The sequence below is a fragment of the Dermochelys coriacea genome, chromosome 8 (assembly GCF_009764565.3).
Source record: "Dermochelys coriacea isolate rDerCor1 chromosome 8, rDerCor1.pri.v4, whole genome shotgun sequence".
NCBI classification, from domain to species: Eukaryota; Metazoa; Chordata; order Testudines; family Dermochelyidae; genus Dermochelys; species Dermochelys coriacea.
The window spans coordinates 78,509,686-78,532,496 of record NC_050075.1 but is presented as its reverse complement, the minus strand read 5'-3'; the positions used below and the strand labels follow the sequence as shown (position 1 = coordinate 78,532,496).

Sequence of the window (22,811 nt, the reverse complement as noted above, 5' to 3'; positions counted from 1 at the left end):
ATCAGTTGCTGATTACAGCTAGAAGAGCAAGGATGGTGCTCTTGGTTGGCTGCAGGGCTAGACAGGTCATGGCTGGCTGGAAGGAACTGGTCTCTGGGTACGTAGCAAGTAATTAAAGGGAAGCAGTAGGCTGGTGCTACTTATAGGGTCCCCGCACCAGCCACTAGGGAAATGGCTTAAGCTCTGAGTAAGGGAGCTGAAGACCTGGAAGAGTCAGTAATTTTTGAACTTTGTTACCCCCAGAAGCAGGGGTAGCGATGGGCTTGTGGTGCCTGGGCTCTAGCAAATTCAGGGCCCAGGGGGCCTGGCTCCACCAACATTCTGGGCCGGGTTTCTCCCCTGCCCCTGTGTGCCTACCCTGGGTGGCTGCTCCCTGCAGCTCCATGCTGCACTCTGCTGCCAGCTACAAGGGAGCAGCACCGGGGGCAGGCTGAGGTGGCTGCTGTACCTGCGGGGGCAGGAGGCAATGGCAGCCCACCCCATCTGGCAGGTGACTCCGAGTCGACTCTGAGGGTGGAGCTTATCCTGGCTGGACCTCCTGAGCAGTAGCCTGGGGGGTCTTGGGGGAGTGTTGTGCTGAAGAGGGGGTCCTTCTTCCTCTCCTGGAGCTTGCTGCTGCTGGTGGGGAGAGGGCTGGGGGGAGTCCTCCCCTCTAGCCCCCTGTTGCAGCCTCAGGGCAGCCTGGCTGCTGCAACCCAAATTCCTCATCCCCCACTCCCCTCCCACACCCAAACTCCCTCCCAGAGCCTGCACCCCTGCCCCAGCTCAGAGCGTGCACCCAGCACCAAAATGCTATCCCAGAGCCTGCACCCCTCCCAAAGTCCCTCCCAGAGCCTTAGGCAGGTGGCAGGGGGTGGGACTTGGGACCCATTCTGAGCCCCACCAAAAATTATACAAACTTGCCACCCCTGCCTGGAAGGGGTGGAACTGAACTGTAAAGAGGGATTCAGCTGGAGCAACTGGTGGAGAATCAGCAGGGAAGAAGCTCTGGGGGCATGGCTCCATACCAGAGCAGGGACAATACTTGAGTGAGCCCAGAAGTGGCTGAGAGAGTTTGAAAGTTAGCTCTGGAGGAGCTATAACTGGGATACTGTGACAGGCCCTGTTGGACAGACTGAGAACTGAACCCAGGGACAGGACTGCAGGCTAATACCAAAAAGGTACTGTGATGGGTCCTCTGAGACTAGAATTGAACCCAGGGACAGGATTGCAATTAAAAAGACTAATGGAGGGTACTGGTAGGCTCTGTTTGGGGGTAAACTGTCCAAGGGGTCTTTTTTGTGTTTGTTTCACACGTGGAGTATGTGTGCCTTAGAGGGAGGGCTGAGTCACTGAAAACCTGAGAAAGTTAACTGCCAGCTGGGGTCACCACAGGCAGCATAACACAGAGGGAGTGCAGGCACAGTCACACAGCCAACTGGCAAGGGCACTTACACGAAGCAAGTGAACCCCAATGCAGGAAGTCATTTTTACCGGGGGGGGGGGAATTGAGGAACAGAGTAGTGAAATGACTTCCCCAAGGTCACCCAAGATGCCAGTGGAAGAACCAGGAATAGATCCCGGGTCTCCCGAGTCCCAGTCCAACATTCTAACCACTAGAACACATACCAAGCATTATGCACAAAGCCTTACGCCTCCATGCAGGGGTTCTCTCCTCTTTCTTAATGAGGCCCCTGCCCACATGCTATAAAGACTCCACAGCCCAGTGGTGCCACAACAACTGATCTTCTGCTTATAAAAGCAAGGGATGGTGTTAGGGAGTAGCAAGCAGGGCAATTGCCTGGCACTCCACACCATAGGGAGCAACACAAAACTAAGTTGCTTAGGCCCCAGGCTGCAGTACTGCATGGTGGAACTTCAGCTTTCTGCCCTGGGCCCTAGTGACTCTAATGCCAGCCATGCTTGATGGACCTCCTGAAACCTGCCTATGGCCCCCCAGGGGCCCTTGGACCCCGGTTGAGAACCACTGCCTCAATACGCATCCCTCGGTGCACTACTAGCACTCAACCTTCCATGTACCTTACTCCTGGGGAAATTCTGTGCATCTGCAGACATGCAGAATTCCTCTGACTTGCATAATTCTGTATTTTCCCGCATAAAATACACTTTGCTAAGACAGGTTTCAGAGTAGCAGCCGTGTTAGTCTGTATTCGCAAAGTGAAAAGGAGTACTTGTGGCACCTTAGAGACTAACAAATTTATTAGAGCATAAGCTTTCGTGAGCTACAGCTCACTTCATGCATCCGATGAAGTGAGCTGTAGCTCACGAAAGCTTATGCTCTAATAAATTTGTTAGTCTCTAAGGTGCCACAAGTACTCCTTTTCACTTTGCTAAGAGGTGCTGCAGTTCTCCCTTTTGCCCACCAGAGGCCACTGTGGCACCAGAACAACCAACTGCCTTCATGCTAGCTATTCTGGCACCACAGTGCCCTCTGGTGAGCACTAGGAAGAACTGCAGCACTTCTTAGGCAAAATGTATTTTATGCAGGAAAATACAAAATTCTATACCCAGTGCTGCAGAATTCCCCCAGGAGTAGAGTTCATCACATCACAGCACCCTGCCCATGGAGCCAGGTTAGGAGACAGTGGCGTGTACAGGGCTTCTGGGGGGTCACAGAGAGGTTTCAGAATGGCTAGTGGGGGGGATAGACTGGGGCATGGACTCAGGAGCTAGGGGGGTGACAGCACTGGGGCTGGGGAGGGGAGCAGCAGAGACCCATGGGGTTGGAGGGGGGTGCAGGAACAGGGGCAGATGAGCCTGACCAAATGGGAGAGGCTTGGGATCATCCAGGGTCTGCATGGAGGAGGCTTCCCAACTCCCTAGCAATTCTCCTACCCCCAAAAAAACATTCTCCCACCCACACCCAACACCCTTCAGGTTCACTCCTAGGCTTCTTCCCTCTCCCTCAGCTCCTCCATTACCCCTGATTCCCCAAGCTTTTACACTGCTTCTGACAGGTGCGGGAAATACAGTTCTGTATTGTAATTTAAATGAATTACACAAAGTTCTGTATTAATATGCCTCATAGGAATCTATTTGTCAAAAGAAAATTACCGGAATCTTTTTTTGTTTGGTTTGTATTGTTACAGACGTACTTGCTGACAGATATTTTGAAATAAATTACCAACATAATTTCAAACTGGCATGATTATATTGTGTTTTGACAAAATATGCAGAATTTTCAAATATTGTGTGCAGAATTTTTAAATTTTTGGCGCAGAATTCCCCCAGGAGTAGCGTATACACTTCTCCACTGGCTTTCAAATACCAAAATGTAGCCCTTAAAGTATGTAACACTTTCAGTGTGCCAACCATGACGCTGTTCCTTTAAATCCGCTAAATCTGTTTCTAGAAATGTCAGATTTTTAATTTAGTCCTTGTGTTTTTCAGACAAACTTTAAACATATGTCATCACTTTAAGATTATAAAAGTCTCAAAAGGTTCCCCTAATACTCTCCAGTTATGCGGGAATCATTTTACTTTATACTAATCTAATGTCATTTGTTCTTGTCTGAATCTTTGTATTGCGGATGAGCCTGCTCCTGCAATGAGCTCTGTGCAAGTGGACCCCATTCAGAGCACCGCTGATTTCAACAGGGCTTCATACATGTGCAGAGGTCCACTTATATGAAGATTATTGCAGAATCAAGGCTTATACTAATAAACCATGTTACCATGGAGTTTGATTTTGTGTATATCAATTGATCTCTTCTCTTTACCGTATCATGAATGAGTTTTCATTTGCATGCTGTATTATAATATAATAGAAATGTGAGTTGGAAAAGACATATGCGATCCTTGCCGCCATCATTATTATTTTTCAAGTGGCCTGCACAGTGCTCGGTGCCTCAGAAAGAAAGGTATAGTCCTGCCCCAGTGTGCTTATAATCTAAATTTGACATGCCAACAAGAGACAGTCATAGAAGGACAAAAAAGGAAGATGGGGAGTGGAAGGATAAGAGTTATGATAACAGTGCGTGTTCATCCAGTCCATCTTCCTGTGAAGTCAGGATTGCTGCCTACAGTACATTTCTCACTCCCTCCATACAGCTCTCCTGTTCCTCCTCCCTCTACCAGTACAATTCCTGTTGGAGTACTGTAGGTGGCACACTTGCAACTATTGTAAGGACCAGTAGAAGCTTATCCTGCGAGAAGTATCATTAGTTTCTACTCGGAGATCCATGGTTTCTGGATGGAAGCATGCTGTGGGGAACAGCTGCTTTCTGGCTATGTCCTCTCCTGTCCTCGAATATCCGTGGAGCCCTAACTGCACAAAGCTCATACAATGGCACATGGGAAGGGGGATTATGTAATTGAGCTGACCGTACACCTTGTATGACCTCTCAGCTTGTTACCTCCAGGTCAGAGACCCATCTGTTCATTTTGGCAGAGGGGGAGAGTATAGCCCTGTGCATTTTTATATATCTACAGACACAAATGGCCTCACCTGTGTGATCATTGTAATACACAGAATTTTAAATATCTGTTTTAATTTTCCACTGCTCATGCTGCTTGTTTAGTTTTTGTATTTCTCTCAGTGGAGATAATGAAAACAGACAAGTCAGTTTTTAATTTCATGCACAGCAATTCTCAAACTCTGGTCCCTGGACCACTGCTATTCTGCAGAGTGCTGGCTGGTAGTCTGTGAACAGCTAGCTTGTCACAAGGGACTGGCTCTTCCATTAAAAGAAAATACTAATACATAAATACTTTCTCAGTGTGACTCTTTCATGTAAGCAATTGCTGTAGTTGCCACAAAGATGTTATTTGATCATGGATGGGGAGGGGAGGCACAAATGGAAGGCGCTGTGGTCCACACTATAAAGAATGTGAGAATCTCTGCGCTAGTACAATGTTGGGTTATAAACGCTGCAGAAAGTTTTGTTTTTTACATCGGTTTCCATTTAAATTAAGCTGAATCTCATGGCTTTAGCTTTTGTGAAAGCCTTGAGTCTCCTGGTCTCCTGCTCTTCAGGACATGCCCCTACTTCTCCCACAGTCAGGAGCTGGAGTCAGAAGAAGGGCTGCTTACTTTTATGAACATCTAAGTTATTAAAAAAAAAAACCTTTTACTATAAATATTTATAACTATTATTCAATTAATGTTGATTTTTATGTGCCACATCCAACATGCACTGAAGTTAATGGAAGGATTCTGGACGCACTCCCATTGACTTTAATGGGTATTGCATGGTCATCTCTATACTTAAAAACAACTCTTTATATATGTTTAAATCATCGTGCTCCCCTCAAAACTAAAAGGCACCTCTCCTCAGCAAGGCCCCCAAAACAAATTTTGAGTTTATCAGCCAAGCCAATTTGGAGGTGGAAAAGAAGTGGATGTTGGAAGTTTTCAATATACCATTGCTATAAAATGCATTGACGGAGGGGAGGGAATATCAAACTTCCCAGAAAAACTCTGTCCTGGAATGAGAGAAGGAATGCAAAATTTCAGAGAAGTTAGGTGTTGGGACAGGATGAGGTAACTTGAATACTGAGCTGATAACGAGGGGCTAGCTTCATAGAGTATCAGGGTTGGAAGGGACCACAGGATGTCATCTAGTCCAACCCCCTGCTGAAAGCAGGACCAATCCCCAATTTTTGCCCTAGATCCCTAAATGGTCCTCTCAAGGATTGAACTCACAACCCTGGGTTTAGCAGGCCAATGCTCAAACCCTTGAGCTATCCCTCCCCACTTCAATCTGTAGTGATTGCTATCCAGAGATCTCAGTTACTTTCAACCCCCCATTTTCACTGAGTGTTTAAAGCTCAGTCTTTCAAACACTGGTACATAAAATTAGCTATTAAATCCATATATAGGGATATAAGTGATCTGGTCTGTGGAGGCAATGAGCAACCACAAGTCCCACTTGATCAATGGCAGCTATAGGGGCTCAACCCCTGAAAGTAGGACCAGTGTTATCTAGGTACTCAAGTTTGAGAACTTTGGCCTAACTGATTTTCAGAATATCTCAGAGTGACAGAACTAGGAATAGAACCCAGCTCCTCTCACTCTCACTACATTATAGTCTCTATAGGAGCATGGTGCCTCCTCTGAGGTTTGAAAGACAATCATGAACCAATGACACATTACATTTCTAAAAATAGTTTCAGCAAACTGGAGCTAAATCAACTGTAGGAAAAGGGTTTGAAAGCAGCATTCAATTAGCAAAGATAAACTTGATACAATAAAAGGTAAAGAATAGTAAATTGTATTCAAGCAGAGCAAGTACTTACATACACAGTAGCTTTCAGGGCCTGTCTTGATCAATAGCTGTTTTGTACAATGGCAACTTTATAATCTTTTTTGTTGATTTTTTTTTCTTGGTTTGTTTTCCCCTCCCCTTCCTAGAATCCCACTATAGAAAGGATGTAAACAAGACTGATGCTGTGATAACGTAGCTGAAGTCGACGTACTAAGATCTACTTACCATGGTGTCTTTACTGCAGTAGGTCAACTGCTGACGCTCCCCCATCGAATTCTCCTACATTTCTCTCTCTGGTGAAGTACTGGAGTCGACAGGAGAGCGCTCGATTTATCGCGTCTTCACTAGACGCAATAAATTGACCCCGCTGGATTGATTGCTCTGGAGGTAAGTGTAGATATGTTGATTGTTTTGGTTACTTCCTTTTCCAGGAATTTGCTTCCTGTCCTAGTGCCCTAGAATCTCTCTGCCCATGGGCAAAGGGAAGGCAAAACAATTTTACCAAGTTTAGCCTGTAATTACTGCTGCTGTGAGTAGGTTAAGCACTTTAAGTGCAACATGTTTACAAAGTTATTTTCCAACTAAAAAAAAATCAATTTGTTGTTTAGACAACATGTTACATCCTATAATGGCCAACAGCAAACTAATCTGTCTGAGCAAACTTCATTTTTCCCTCAAGTATTTGAATATTGTCGGGAGGTGGTGGGAGGAAGGAGTTTTAACAGTAGAAAATTGTTGAAGTGGTAGAGAAATTTGAGCTTGTAATTGTCTTGATTTGTTGGTAGTTATATTTATTACTTCACTTACATTAATATCCACATATAACTTATTTTAAAGTTACATTAAAGGCACCTAGAGTGTATGGATAGGTACTTTCTTGGTATATAAATCTAAATAAAATGCCTTATATATATAATGGACTGTTCTTGATAGTCTTTTTCATGGTCTTTCCCAGTTTACCATGTCATGAATTATCCTGATACTACTGTCTTGGATATGACCAATATAAAACGGTGGATTTTGCATAGTGGGGAGACTTCTTTCCAACTCTTCCTCTCTCTCCCCCAATGCCCTCCACCACAGATTCCCCGAGGGAAGGTGGGCTGTGTAGGCCCCTCTTAGCTCTTCATCTATCACAGCCTCTGAGGGCAGGGGGTGGTAACGTGGGCCCTGGCCGTGATGCCGTGGGCTCCGCCCAATCAGCTTCTTGGTTCCTCATAGACAGGCCAGGGCCGGCAGCACCTGATGCCTCCACCAGGGAAGGGCAGTGGCACCTGCTGTCGATAGCTGTGCTGGTGCTGACTCAGTCCCCTCTAATCCTTCCCACCCCTCCTGCCATGACGGCTCCCCAAGGATGAACAATCATGGACTTCAACGTGAACAAGTTGGCTGCCGACATGGGCACCTTTCTGAGCCTAGGGTGACCAGACAGCAAGTGTGAAAAATTGGGGTGGGGGATAATAGGTACCTATATAAGACACAGCCCCAAATAACAGGACTGTCCCTATAAAATCATAACATCTGGTCTCCCTACCTGAGCCACACAGTGCAGGTGCCAGCAGTGGGGGCAAGCTGAGACTAGTTATATTTATATATAAAACTGTGGGTCAGGCCTGGGCAGTGCCTGTGGTGGTGGCGCTGGAGGCCACAGCCTGGTGCAGGGCAGCCGCTGTTGAGCCTGGTGGTTGGGCATTGGTCCACGCTCGGCAGCCACTCAGAGCCCCGCTCCTGAAACAGACCGTAAGGTGGTCCCCACATCCCAGGGCAGCTGTTGGCCGAGGCAGGGGATGGCTGGAGGAATGGCAGTGCTTATATTGTGCATTTTACTTCAATTGTTAAACATGTTGGATAAAATGGCTGAATGTTACACACCATCAAGAGCAAAAAATTACCAGGCCTGATATAGTCTTGTTGAAGTAGAAGTAAATTTACACCTGTAAAACAGGGACCTGTTTTATACAGTACATACCAGATCTACTATAAAACTTCCCAGTCATGTACTTAAAATATGATTTTTACAGCTGCTTTGATAGCTGTGAAGTTATAGTTGTACAGATAAATCTAATACAGTAGCAAACATCTTTGTATTTAATGAACAGGATTCAGAAGTGGTCTCTTTTGTGTGAATGTTCCCAGGCTCTTTAATCTCTCTTAATATGGAAGCTGTTCCATAACCTTAATAATTTTTGTTGCCCTTCTTTGTACTTTGTCCAATTCTATTATCTTTGTTTGAGATGGGGCATGCAGTGTTCAAAGTGTTGGTGTACCATGGATTTATATAGTGGCTTTATGATATTTTCTGCCTTATTATCAATCCTTTTCCTAATGGTTCCAAACATCATTAGCTTTTTTGATTGCTGCTGCTCGTTGAACAGATGTTTCCAAAGAACTATCCACGATTAGGCCAAGATCTGTCTTGAGTGGTAACAGCTAATTTAGACCTCATCATTTTGTATGTCTAGCTGGGATTACGTTTTCTAATGTGCATTACTTTGCATTTATCAACACTGAATTTCATCTGCCATTTTGTTGCCCAGTCACCCAATGTTGTGAGATCCTTTTGTAACTTTCTGCAGTCAGCTTTATAACTTTTGCAGTCAACTATTTTGTATTGTCTGCAAACTTTGCCATCTCACCATTTTACCCCTTTTTCCAGATCACTTATGAATATGTTGAGCAGCACTAGTCCAGTACAGAGTCCTACTATTTACTTCTCTCCACTGTGAAAACTGAACATTTATTCCTACCCTTTGGTTCCTATCTTGTAACAAGTTACTGATCCATGAGAGAACCTTCTTTCTTATCCCACGACTGCCTACTTTGCTTAAGAGCCTTTGGTCAGGGACCTTTTCAAAGGCTGTCTGAAAGTCCAAGTTCACTATATACATTGGATTACCCCAACATACACTTGATCTTGTCAGAAATTCCATCTACTAAAGGGAACTGTGTGCACCATTATGGGAAGGAAGCCATTGGGCCTGAATATCCTTTTTGTTTACACCGGTATAACTTCTCTGAATTCTTTGGAATTACTGCTGAAATATACTTAGAGTGAAAGGAAAATCAGGACTATAAATCATTAAGACAAATATCTTAATATGTATTTTGTTCTTTAAGTTTCAGATTTTATTTTTAAGGGGAAAATGGAAGATCTTATCTAGGGAAAAATGTGCTTTTAGAACTGATAGCTATCTAGTAATTCTATTTTTTTCTGATAGATTGAAACAACTGACTTGAGAGCTATAACCAGTTCAGTAGGTCAGAGACTGTTGACAGATTGCTGAACCACCGAAGATCACTCTCCTTCATCCCAGGGGAAAAAATCACACCAATAAGGACATTGGGGTTGATACAGTGTTGCAGGTAGCTCGTCTCCAGATGCCAGGAGTTGCCAAGGTAGAAATTAATATCTTTCCTTTGTCATTTGATCATAACCAACATGTAAAACATGAATTATTTAAATTGTATTCACATATGGAATCATTGAACAGAGTATGATAAGAAGACTCTTCCACCTTGTAATTTCATGACCTTTATTTTACGCACTGAGTTGAGGAATAGGTCTCTTTAAATTTGAAAGAGACACTTTAAAGTTCATATCCATTTTATTTTAAACTTCTTTTACAGTAGAATTCACCTCCAAATCTCCCAACCCTCACTGCTATCCAGAGGGCCCATTTTCTTCCTTTTTATTTCCGTCTGATATCTAGCACCAAAAGGATTGAAATGTGACTGTGATTATCAAAAGAGAAATCCAATTATCCTGGAACTTTAGACAACGGTACAGCTAACAATGATCTTGTGATACATTTGGCAATTTTACAAAATAAAATTAAAGGGCTATCTTAATTGCTAATGTACTGTACGGTACACTTTAGTGGAGTTACTCCTGGTTTTACGTCCCTATTCTGCAAAGCACTCCAGCATGTGCTTAACTTTAAGCATGTGAATACTTCCATTCAAGGCTTAACAGAGTTCTGTGTATATTGTATTTGAGTGAGGGCCTAGTCCTCAGCTCCCCTTCAAATGGAGCGACATGGATAGTGGTCTGCGCTTGTAGTATCAGGCCCATAACTCCAAACTCACATTACTTCTCAGTAATAAGTATTTGCAGGTTCAAGCCCTTAAACTGTTAGCTCCTCAGGGCAAGAAACTTGAGCCTGATTCTCCAGTGCCTTGCACCTGGTGCAATCTTTTGCATCTATGTGAAGTGGATGTAAAACATCACCTTTCTGCTTTAGTACTATTCACACCCATTATGCATTTGCTTTGCACTGATTTAAATGACTGTGCAAGGCACAAGGCAGTGACAAATCAGTCTCTTTGTATTTTGTGAAGTGATGTGTACCTCTGTGCTGTACCATATATATTATAAAGAAAAGGTTTTCTATGGATAGTTGGCATAATTTTATGACATTTCTATATATTGAAAGGTGATTTATACATTTTCTTTTGTGCAATTATCTAGCATTTACAGCTATGATGAATCTAAGCCCAGTTACATCATCACTTATTTACTCACTGCTGTCATCTTCAGAGCTAAGGCCTCAGTCAGAATCCAGTTGGTGTCAGTGGAACTCCATGTGGGAATAAGGGAATTCCATGTGGGAATTCTCCAGGCTTGAGAATTGTTTGCAGACGTGTTTCCTGTTTTCAGCTTCTCCTCTGGACTTTTCTTTACTTATTTCTCTGTCTTCCCCCACCCAACCCCGCAATGTTCCTTAGTGAGGCTAGCTGTTGTTTCAGAAATGACACTGATCTTCTTGCTTCTGCAGTGTGTGGCAGTTGAATCATTTTCAACAATTTCAAAGCACAATTTCTGAGAGGCACCCAGGAAGAGTAAAGATTTTAATGTGTAACCCTTCTGTCCGCCAGAGTTGGCAGCAACAAGGGCTGGGTTCAGTATCTAGGGATTCCATTCCAATAACACAATGCAAAACCGGCTCGAGCCCCCACCCAGTGACCTGGGACAAATATATACCACCCCCGCTGGGCGCCTCCAAAAGGCAATACTTCCCCTCTTGCAAGCACAGAGTCTGAGTGTAGCAAAAAGCCTTTTAATAACAGAGAGAAAGAATGTGGCATTATGTTGGGGAAACACCACCAACAGGATTCATAACACAACCCATGAGCAAAAAACCCACCCCAAGCAAATCGGGGTGTGTCGTTTCCCTTTGATTCTTGAGTCCAGCAACCCAAAATCACCCAAAGTCCCAAAAGTCTCTGTCCCTGGTCAGGGCAGCCCCAGACCTACCCCACTATGCCCAGACGAGCGGGAGAACCCCGCCCCCGCTGTTTGCAATCGGGCGGGGCCTGTGGAGGAGGGTGCGGCAGGGACACTGCCAAGCATGGGAGAGGGCCTGCCCCAAGGGGAATCTTCCCTCCCTTGTGCTGCCCCACCGTTACCCCCTCGAGTCCCTGAGCCATCGCCTCTGCCCCCTGACACAACCCCTGCTAGCCAGCCCCTGGATGATGCCATGGAGGGCTGGGCCCTAGTCCAGGGGAAGCGGGGCAAGCGGAAGGCTCGAGCTCCACTCCTCGCATCTGACGCGGAGGCCCCCCGGAAGACCAGGAAGGGGGGCACTGATGTCGAGCCTTCCGCTCTACCCACGGGTGTGTTCCATCCACCAGAGCTGGCTGGGGAAGACGTGGCAGCACTGCAAGGTGGTATCTCCCCTCCACGGGAGTCCCTCCCCTCCAAGACCCCCGAGGCACCATCTGAAACCCCAGTGTGCCCCGAAGTAACCGTCGCGTCAGGTGCCGGCGGGGAGAATCCCGGGATAGCGGAAAACAATTTCCAGTCTATATATGAGGAGATCGAGGCCCTGGGTCTGACCCCGGTCACCCAGGGGGAGGACGATCCTATGCCAGCGGGCCTCGATCTGGGCGACTTCACTCCAGCCCCCCTTTCCCCATGTTCCCTCCCCGTAACTGTTGCTTCTGCTCCCACCTCGGAGGAGCCCCTGGACTCCTCCATCAACCCGGCTGCAGAGGGCACCCCCCTGAGAGCCGCCGAGCCAGTTGAGGCGATGGCCAGTGCCACGCGGCTGGAACCTGAGCCACCAGGGGCATCCCTCGCTGGTGAGGAGCATTCGACCTCCTTTCCGGGAGAGGACCCTACAGAAGAAAGTTCACCTCCTGATGCCGTGGCTGCCAAATCCACCAGAGAGCTTACGCCTGGCATCAGTGAGAGCCCTCTCCCGACCCAGACTCTCACCTCTGCCCCTGCCCTTATCCCGCCCACCTCCCGAGATATTATTGCCTCCCCTGGGACTGTCTCCTTCCCCTTTCCAACAGATGACTCCCAGGGAGTGGCCTTTGTGTTTACCCGTCCCGACCCACCAGGGGCTGCTATTCTACCTCCGCCGCCCCCTATCGCTCCAGCATTCAGGTCAACCCATCAGGAGCCCCGTCGGGAGTCCGTACCCTGTCTGCCCGTCTCGCTGGGCCACGGGGCTGTACCAAGGGTCCCGTCGCGGAGTAACCAGACCATAACCCCAGCCCCCCATGCGCTGCGAGAGGAGTTGTGGGAGTTCCTAGAAGGCGTCCATGGCTCCCGCAACGAAGTCCAGCTTGCCCTCCAGCGATGGGGGGACTTTAATCAAATCCTCTGGGCCGCAAGGGCCCTCATGGGGGAGGGGAAAAGGACCAGGAGGCAGGGCGCCGCAGCCTACCAGCGGGTCCGCCACTTCCGTGACTCCTTACTCACCTACGGGGTGGGTCACGGACTGCTGCGCGGCCTGCTGGGAGCTACGAGCATCCCTACCGGCGAGGATCCCCCTCAGCCCTCCTCATGGCACCCTTTACCATCGCAACATTGAACACCCGTGGCTGTAGGATGCGTCTCCGCAGGTCCCAGGTGCTCTCCTTCCTTCGAGAGGGGAGGTACTCTGTGGTTTTCCTGCAGGAGACCCATACGGATCCGACCGCCGAAGACAGCTGGCGGCTGGATTGGGGGGACAGGGTCTACTTTAGCCACCTCACAGTTCGTACGGCTGGAGTGGCGACCCTGTTCTCCCCCGACCTACGGCCCGAGGTGCTGGGGGTCGCCGAGGCTGTGGCGGGTCGCCTGCTGCACCTCCGGGTCCGCACGGAGGGGCTCGTAGTCAACCTCGTCAACATCTATGCCCCAGCAGCGAGCCCGGAGCGGCTGCAATTCTATCAGCAGGCATCCGCCTTCCTTGGCACCTTGGATCCTCAGGAGTGCCTGGTCCTGGGAGGGGACTTTAACATCACCCTTGAGGAGCGGGACCGCTCGGGGACCGAGCAGAGCCTGGCCGCCGTCGCCATCCTCCAGGAGATAGTCGAACACCACTCCCTGGTGGACGTCTGGCGCGACCACCACCCGGATGACACTTCCACGTTCACCTTTGTCCGGGTGGAGGCCCATCGGTCGCGCCACTCCCAGTTGGACCGCATTTATTTATCACGCTTTCATCTTTCACAAGCCCACTCCTCCAGCATCCGGCCAGCCCCATTTTCTGACCATCATATAGCCACGTGACAGCCTCCCTCTGCGCGGAGAGGCCGGGGCCGGCCTATTGGCATTTTAACAACAGCTTGCTGGAGGATGCGGGCTTCGTGGCGTCCTTCCAGGAGTTCTGGCTGGCCTGGTGAGGGCAGCGGCATACCTTTCCCTCGGCGCGGCGGTGGTGGGACTTAGGGAAGGCGCCCGGCTCTTCTGCCGTGACTACACCCGGGGCGCCAGCCGACGGAGGGATGCGGCGATAGAGCAGTTGGAACGGGAGGTCTTAGAGCTGGAGAGGCGTCTGGCCGCCAACTCCGAGGATCCACCCCTCTGCGGAGCGTGCCGGGAGAAGCGGGAGGAGCTCCGGACCCTCGAGGACCATCGGGCCCGGGATGCCTTTGTTCGATCCCGCATCCGTCTCCTTCGGGAGATGGATTGCGGCTCCCGCTTCTTCTACGCCCTGGAGAAAAAGAGGGGGGCTAAGAAACATATCATCTGCCTACTGGCAGAAGATGGCACCCCCCTCACGGATCCAGTGCAGATGTGCGAGAGGGCGAGAGCCTTCTACGCAAGCCTTTTCTCCCCGGATCCGACCGATTCTAACGCTTGCAGAGTGCTTTGGGAGGAGCTCCTGACGGTCAGCGTGGGCGACCGAGACCGGCTAGAGCTGCCTTTCACTCTGGCCGAGTTCTCGGAAGCCCTCCGTCGCATGCCCACCAATAAATCTCCGTGCATGGACGGGCTGACCGTGGAGTTCTACCGCATGTTCTGGGACGTCCTGGGCCCAGACCTAGTCACCGTCTGGGCCGAGTATTTGCAGAGCGGGGTCCTCCCTCTTTCGTGCAGGCGAGCCGTGCTGGCCTTATTGCCGAAGAAGGGGGACCTCCGTGATTTATGAAATTGGCGTCCCGTCTCGCTCCTCAGCACGGACTACAAAATCGTGGCAAAAGCCATCTCCCTGCGGCTCGGGTCCGTGCTGCCGGACGTGGTCCACCCAGACCAGACCTACACCATCCCGGGCCGCAGCATCTTCGACAACCTATATCTGGTCCGGGACCTATTGGAACTTGGGTGTAGGGATGGTCTGTCGTTCGTCCTCCTGTCCTTAGATCAGGAGAAGGCGTTCGACAGGGTGGATCACGGGTATCTCCTGAGCACTCTGCAGGCATTTGGATTCGGACCCAGGTTTGTGAATTTTCTCCGGGTGCTGTACGCTTCCGCAGAGTGTCTGGTAAGGCTCAACTGGACCCTGACCGAACCGGTCAGCTTTGGGCAAGGAGTACAGCAGGGGTGCCCCCTCTCAGGCCAGCTGTACGCTCTGGCGATCGAGCCCTTCCTCTGACTCCTCCGAAGGAGGTTGACAGGGTTGGTGCTGCGGGAGCTGGAGCTGCGGCTGGTCCTGTCAGCGTACGCTGATGATGTGCTCCTCGTGGTCCAGGACCCGGGCGACTTGGCGCGGGTGGAGGCTTGCCAGGCCATCTATTCGGCAGCCTTCTCCGCGCGGGTCAACTGGGTCAAGAGCTCTGGCTTGGTGGTAGGGGACTGGCGGCAGGCGAGCTCACTCCCACCCGCGCTTCAGGCCATCCGGTGGAGCACGGGTCTGCTGCTCTATTTGGGCGTTTACCTTTCTGCCATGCATTCCTCTCCGCCGGAGAACTGGCAGAATTTAGAGGGCAGGATGATAGAGCGGCTCCGGAAATGGACAGGACTACTCCGGTGCCTCTCCCTTCGAGGGAGAGCGCTAGTGCTTAATCAACTAGTCCTGTCCATGCTCTGGTACCGGCTCAACACCCTGGTCCCAGCCCCGGTTTTCCTGGCCGACCTCCGGACATCGATTCTGGAGTTCTTTTGGTCAGGACTGCACTGGGTCCTTGCAGGGGTTCTTCGTCTACCTCTGGAGGAGGGAGGGCAGGGCCTAAAATGTCTGCTCACTCAGGTCCATGTCTTCCGCCTCTAGACCCTGCAGAGGCTCCTTTCTGGTGCAGGTAGTCCGGCGTGGAGCATACTGGCGCACACTTTTCTGCACCGCTTCCGAGGGCTCCGATACGACCGGCAGCTCCTTTATCTCCATCCGAGAGGTCTTCCGCGAGACCTCTCCGGGCTGCCAGTCTTCTACCAGGACCTCCTCCGGACCTGGAAACTCTTTTCAACGACCAGGTCCGTGGAGGCCACCGAGGGGGCAGATCTCCTCGCGGAGCCCCTGCTATACAACCCCCAGCTCCGCGTGCAGGTGGCAGAGTTCCGCTCAGTGTGCCAGAGGTTGGTCCTGGCAGAAGTCACAAGAGTTGGAGATCTCCTGGACTATGACTGGGGAGACTGGCAGGATCCCCTGACCCTCGCTCAGCGCATGGGGCTTTCCAGACCTTGTACTCCCCGGCGCATACTTCAGGAGGCGAAGGCCGCTTTGCCGCCCGCTGCTCGGGTCCTGCACGAGGGCGCACCCCACCCACCCTCTACCCTCGGCCCCCGGACCTTTTATTTGGACCCCCGCCCCATGGACCCAACCGACCCCCTCCCCCCATCACTGGAAGCCGCCTGCACAAGATGCAGCTGGTCTGCTTTCAAACTGCGCCAAGAAAACATCTATACATGCTCATGGTCCACACCCTTCACGCCCTCACCCTCGTGTCCCGCCCCGAAAGAAAATGGCGGGACCTCCTGCCACCTTTGGAGGGTGAGGAGCCCCGGTGCGCCAGCCTATATTCCACCTTAGTCCTGCGGCCCGCCGGGGATGTCAGTTGGTGGCTCCTTCACAGAGCCATGAGCCTGGGTGTGTTCTTGGCACGGTTCACCTCAATCCCAGACACCTGCCCCTTTTGCAGTGTGAGGGAAACACTGGCACATATATACCTAGAGTGTGCCAGGCTGCAGCCCCATTCCGGCTCCTCTCCAATATTTTATTATGCTTTTGGTTGCACTTTTCCCCTCACCTTCTTATCTATGCACTCCCTATCCATGGCCCCATAAAGTCACGGGATCTCCTGGTCAAGCTCCTCCTGGCCCTAGCTAAAATGGCCATCTATAAAACCAAAGTGAGGAGGTTGGCCAATGGAGTCTCCTGTGACTGTGGGGCCTTTTTCCGATCCTCGGTCCATTCATGTATCCGGGCAGAGTTCCTCTGGGCGGCGTCCTCTGACTCCCTTGACGCCTTTGAGAAGCAGGGGGCGCTGTCCGGGGTTCTCTGCTCGGTGTTCCCGTCTGGTTCCCTTCGTTTGATCCTTTGACCACACTCCTGTCCCTGTTATTTCATTAGTTGTCCCCCGGAATTTTTTGGTATCTAGGCCCTGTGGATCCCCCTTTTAGGCTGGGGGGGATCCTTTAGCAGTAGACGGGCTTCACCCACCCACTTCCTGGATCCCAATAAGACTACTCTTCCATCTGGCCTTGCCCCGTCACACTGGTTACACAGAAAATGGTAAGGTGGAGTAATGCGGGATGAGGCATGCTCTAATAAATTTGTTAGTCTCTAAGGTGCCACAAGTACTCCTTTTCTTTTTGCAAACTCTATTGTGAATACACTGGAATAAATAACTGCATCACATTCTCTCAAACACTGTTAAAGGTCATTAGAGCATTGACATCGTTGCTAAGAGATCTTCATAAGTATATGAATCTGCCCAGCTGAATTATCTTGGTTTTGGATGCTTTTCAGAAATTGTTTTAACTAAATTCTGCCCTTTCTATACAGGAGCAAAAAAGGGGTAGTTAAATCAGGGTTTAAAGTTAGTTTAAAACCATTATTTCCTAGAACACTACTTCTGTGATGTGGATGGGACTCTAGAGGGAATAAATCCACATGAATTTATGTTTTACCTGTGAAAAAAGCAGATATGGGAAGTTGTCCTGCCTCTAGATCTGTAAAGTGCCATGTATCCCAATGGCATTGGAAAATCATAATCAATAATCTTACATTCAGAATTGTGACAAAGGTTTAGCAAATGTCAAACACTTAGCAATTTGATACGGAGTCCCAACTACTTCACTTAGGTATTATTTTCATTCTCATTAATTCAGTGTTCTTGAAGATACAGAGCACATACTGTGGAGTGATTCTGGTCTCAACTCCACTGAATTCATTGGAGTTATTCCTGGTTTACAGCAGTATAAGTGAGTTCAGAATTGGGGTCACAGTATCTGCAGAGCTCCGTAATGTGAAAATGTTGAGACAAATCCAACGGGGTGCGTGTGTGTCTGTAGGTAAAATCCAGATGAACCCATCAAGCCCCTCAGTTATCAGTAACAAAGATACTCAGACCAGAGTAGGTGGCTTCTGCAGCACAGCTTCAGGAGGCTCCTTCTTATTGTCTGCAGTTCCTACTCGACCCCATACTGATGTGTTTCCACCATGTAAAATTATTGATCTTGATTCCAGAACAGCTGACAGTATGATTATTTTATCGTGGACGGTATCAGGGGATGATCTTGAAACAAAGTATGTTTGATGGTTTATCTGCTTGTCATCTGATTGCAATGAAACTGCACAGTGACTGAGGCAAATTTTCACTGGTCCACCTTAACTGTGCTCACAAAAACTTGCAACCACAACCATTTTGTACAGAGAAAACATGCCTTTTTAAATGTCAGTATAGGTTTTGCCTGTGCAAACCAACACACTTCTGAAGTATGAGAGCAAGTGAAGAAACTCCGAGAATTTGACCCAATAGTTCTGTTGCTTTAGTATGAATAAAATGTGATTACGAACCAGAGTTCTACCCATGAATAACCTATATGAGTCATTCAAGTCACTGAGCCTGAAACATAGTACACCACACAAGTCCCTGGGGAAATCTGATTCTATTGAAATCAATAGGAGTTTTGCCATTAACTTCAATGGGGCCAGGATTTCACTCCTGATTTTGGGGTGATTTTGGGGTGATTTTGGACTGACTCGGCCAATGGGTTTTGAAATAATTGCAGAAGTGGTGCTTGCAATTGTGATGGGAGGTCTTACCTTCACTATAGTTTCGTATTGCTTTCTGAGCAGCCACAAAAAGAAGCCATGTGGTCTCCAACTGTGAAGGGAGAGAGTGGAGTGAAGAGTGAAAGCTTTTGACTCAATAATTTTACTGTAATTTTACTTCATTTTAGACTGAATTCAGTGATGTTGGGAGGGCTGTGAGGCTTTGGGTGAGGACAGAATTAACGGGCTATTAAATTCAATATCATGAATCTTTGTTTTCAGTGAGATTTCAAGTTCACGAGTGCTTCCTCAAGTCTCCCTCAAGTTAGCAGAGCAAGTGTTCTGTTATGGGATCTGTCCAGCATGCAACCTTCACTGTTCAGATGGTTAAATAGGGTAACAGGAATAGGTGCTCACTTATGCTGCTAACAATTTGATGGCTTCTAAAGGAACAGATCAACAGTTTTAATTACAGGGTTAAATACATGCTGTATAATTTCTGTTGACATATTTCCATTTTCAGCTGCAAGTTTCTAAATAATAACAAGTGAAAGTCCTCTGTAAGTAAGAGGCAACTTTGATAATGCTATTCTGGTGTATACCTGCACTCTGACACCTCAGCATGCTGGGTACAAGGAAATATTTGTATTTAAACCAGAAGCTTTTGCAACAGAAAATATCACCATTATCTATGTGCCTGTACATGCCGTTGATAAAGCCTCTTTTCACTCTGATATATCTAATATAGCACAAACAGTGACACTGGTTCCTGCAATGGATTATCTCACTTGTAATATTGAATATAGTGTTTCAAGGATAGTGTTGCTAGGATTCGGGTTAATGACAGCAGTATGCCTTATAAATGCAACCATATGTGCTTTAAAGTAAAAGAAGAAAGTGGTTATCACAGAAACTGCAACAAATCTACTGTGACTTAAGATGAAACTTTGGATGACATCCACTTATTTTTCTAGGATTTATTTAGATACTTTCAAGAAATACACAAAAATAATTACACTAGTACAGAAAATGGGTGTATAAAATAGTTGGAAAGCCATAATACAGAGCTGTATGAAACTGCTGTGATTTAGTAGCAGTATCATACTGCATGTATACGGCATGCCTGAATGGCCAGGTCAAATTAAAATGACACTCTATGTACTGCATATATACACCCTAAACTTATGCCACTTAAAGCTTTATGCCCCTTGATTACATATTCTATGTGTACACTATAATGAAAAAGCTGGAATTAAATTTAATGAGATAAGGTCTTAAATCTATATGCAAAAGAAGATGTACAGTGACGTTTCCTGCAGCTGCCTATATGATGAACATCTTTATAATTCAGCTCTCATGCATGTCATGGCATCCGGAGGAAGCAGCCAGCTAACAGTTGGTTTAGACCTGCACCCAGTTGGAGGATGTGTTGAGGCAGGAAAAAGCTTCATGCTGGTCTTCACCTGATTGCTGGTTCATAGACAGCCAAGTACTGCATGTTTAGTGGAGACTAAAGAGTGCTAGTGAAAGAAGTTTCCCAGAAATGCTGCAACCCAAGGAGCTTTTTCACACAGAAAATGCAGCTGCAAATCTGTTTTCAGCCATTTGGAGTCAAACTCTCATAAAAATACTTCCATGATTTAGGAACTATTAAACCTGAAAGTAAGAAATGATTGTTTCAACTTAAACAATAACCTAAATGTAGTCCACACACCACCTCTTTTTGCCCATTTCTATGCAAACGAAGATCTGTTAACTGTATCACTGCATAACTGTAACACCTGTGATGGAGGGCTGAAGTAATTGTGTGCATGATTTAAAGGAACAGGCCTCATTAAACACCATGAGGAGAATTATTTTTAATAACTTTCATTATTTTTAATCATGCGGCTCAAGTGCCTCCCACTTGATTTTGTGCTATCACTGTGAGCCAGTCTGATTCTGTTGGGTAGGGGAGAGGTGGGGGAAATATTAGAGACACCAGAAGATGGGATCCAGAGGAAAGAGAAGAGAAAGATAAACGGGAACAGAACTGACATAAGGGAGGAGAACAAAACAATTAAGGGGGAGGTGCGGTGAGAGAATGGAAGATGAAAAGTGGGGAATGGAAGCAATAACTGGAAAATGAAAGCCACCCAATTTTATGCTTAAACTTTTTTTTTTGCTATATCTCTATCTTGTAGGCATGGTGTGTGTTCAGGTGATCAAGGTACCAAGAATGTCTTGCTAAAGCTACTAGTATACTTACAGTTGTCTCTGCTAGCTGGATGAACTTTGTCTATTAAAATGGCTTTGCAAAAGCATTTTCAGTCTTTCCAAAGTGCAATTAGGTTACAGATAAGATATAGCTACATCTGCTGCAATAGCAATATAAGAACTTTGTGCATGCAAGAGTCCACAAGTGCATTCTATGCACAGCCTTACTTCCTCCTTCTACTGTAATGGAAAATAGCATTCCCCAGGTTTTGTACAGTTGGCTGTATGTGCTATGCTGCAATAAGATTACTTTCTACATAGGGCTGGATGACATTCTTAAATTTAAATAGGGTAGTGCTTTGAGCTGTTTCAGGAAGGGGATGGCACTCACATGGCTGGAATGCTACTTGGTGCTACTGTATTACTGCAGTGGAGAGGGGAGTAAGACTATGGAAATTGGTAGGTGAGGCTATGCAGCAGGTCAAAGGGGGTTACATGGCAATATCTCCCCATGACATTGCTGCTTCTTCAGATAGGTCCATGGCTCAGAAGCAGTGATGGTCTCTGTTACAAGACTGACCATCCCAAGTACTCTTCCTCAGTTTCCCAACAATGATCTTCAGCCCGCTCCAGCCATAGAGGTAACTTGGCCCTTTGTCCAAGCTACTTCAAAGCATTCATCTTCTTCCCGGGTAACAGAGTCCCTTAGTCCAGTCCAATATAACATCAACACAACAGCGCCTTCAGTCCCACTCGACTCAGACTTCAACCCCCTTTCTTACAGGCAGGTTCCCAGCTGCAACAGCCCTCTCACCATCTAACAGCCAGCTGCTGGGCTCCAGTTAACGCATGTACCCAGGTCAGGTCTGTCCTCCTACCAACAGCCTCTGGCAGACTGGAGTCCTCAACCAATTTCTAGCTCAAGGCCAGTTTCTTGCCTCACATCAGGAATAGCCTGTCCACTCTCTTCCCATCCAGTACTTAGCTGCTGGGCTTTCCTCCTTAGTCACTAAGTTCTGATCCAGCCCATGAGCTTCTGCCATTTCAGGAAACATGCCTGCATTACAATGTGTGTGATTTTTAACCTCTGCAGTGCCACCAGCCTCAACCATGGGGACTATGGGAGTGGTGGTCAATGAGGAGAGAGCGGGTGCCTGGCAGGGAGATTATGGTTTGGCTGATGGCTGTGGAATTTGATATATCAGAGAAATAAATGCTGTAGACCTTAAATTCTCCAGGTGCCAGTGAAGTCCTCTTCCCCAACACGGCTCAGAATGAGTGTTTCACCCTTCAGAGATTTTTGTGACAGTTAGAACAAGGGACACACAGACTTTACAGAAGCACTTCTAAACAATCACAAGAAATATACAAATCTATGGGAAAATATTAAACAGCTGCATGCAAGGCTGCTCAGTTTCCTCATCCCTCCTGTGAGTCCTTTGGGTCATCTTCAATGTCTTCCAGGGAGCACAAGATTCTTTTACACTTCCTCTTCTTCAGCCCGGTCTTATTTCATTGGATGGCCAGTGAAAGAGTACCAGCTCATAACAGAACTTATCCTTTCATAATATTCCCATTCTGTCTATCAGGGGACTTCTCTGAGCAGCTTCATTTCCCTCATCAAGTGATTTGTTGCTTAGTTCCAGTCCACCCGAAGTCCAGATTGGGAAACTGCAGCCAGCAGATTGCTCTAGGATGCTTCCATTGAAATAGAAGACTATACAGGTTGATTACTCTTGTTTGCTCTCCATTATTAGCCTGCTGCCAGATGCAAGGATTTTTCCTGACACCTTAGGTGTTTTTCAGATCAAGGTAAAGGCTGCAGTGCCAAAGGGAGGGCACAGCATAATTTTATAACCAGAATAGTGTTCACAAAACAGAATAGGGTTTGCAGATTGAAACATACTGCAGATGACACATACTAATCCATCACACAGGGTAGTTATAGGCTGGTTAGTCTGACATCAGTCCAGGGCAAATTAATGGAAAAGCCGATATGAGATTCAATCAATAAAGAATTAAATGATGGGAATATAATGAA

General features: G+C 47.6%; 1 long non-coding RNA gene across 2 annotated transcripts; it reads left to right on the top strand.

The window, feature by feature from the left end:
• On the top strand, positions 1 to 10,055 carry LOC119859778. 2 transcript variants are annotated; one of them, XR_005294344.2, is made up of 3 exons: positions 1 to 97; positions 6,451 to 6,593; positions 9,425 to 10,055. It is a non-coding gene; the product is annotated as an uncharacterized LOC119859778 (long non-coding RNA). The 2 variants fall into 2 exon arrangements; XR_005294343.2 differs by lacking the exon at positions 1 to 97 and having other exon boundaries at positions 6,368 to 6,593.
• Positions 10,056 to 22,811: the final 12,756 nt, after the last annotated feature.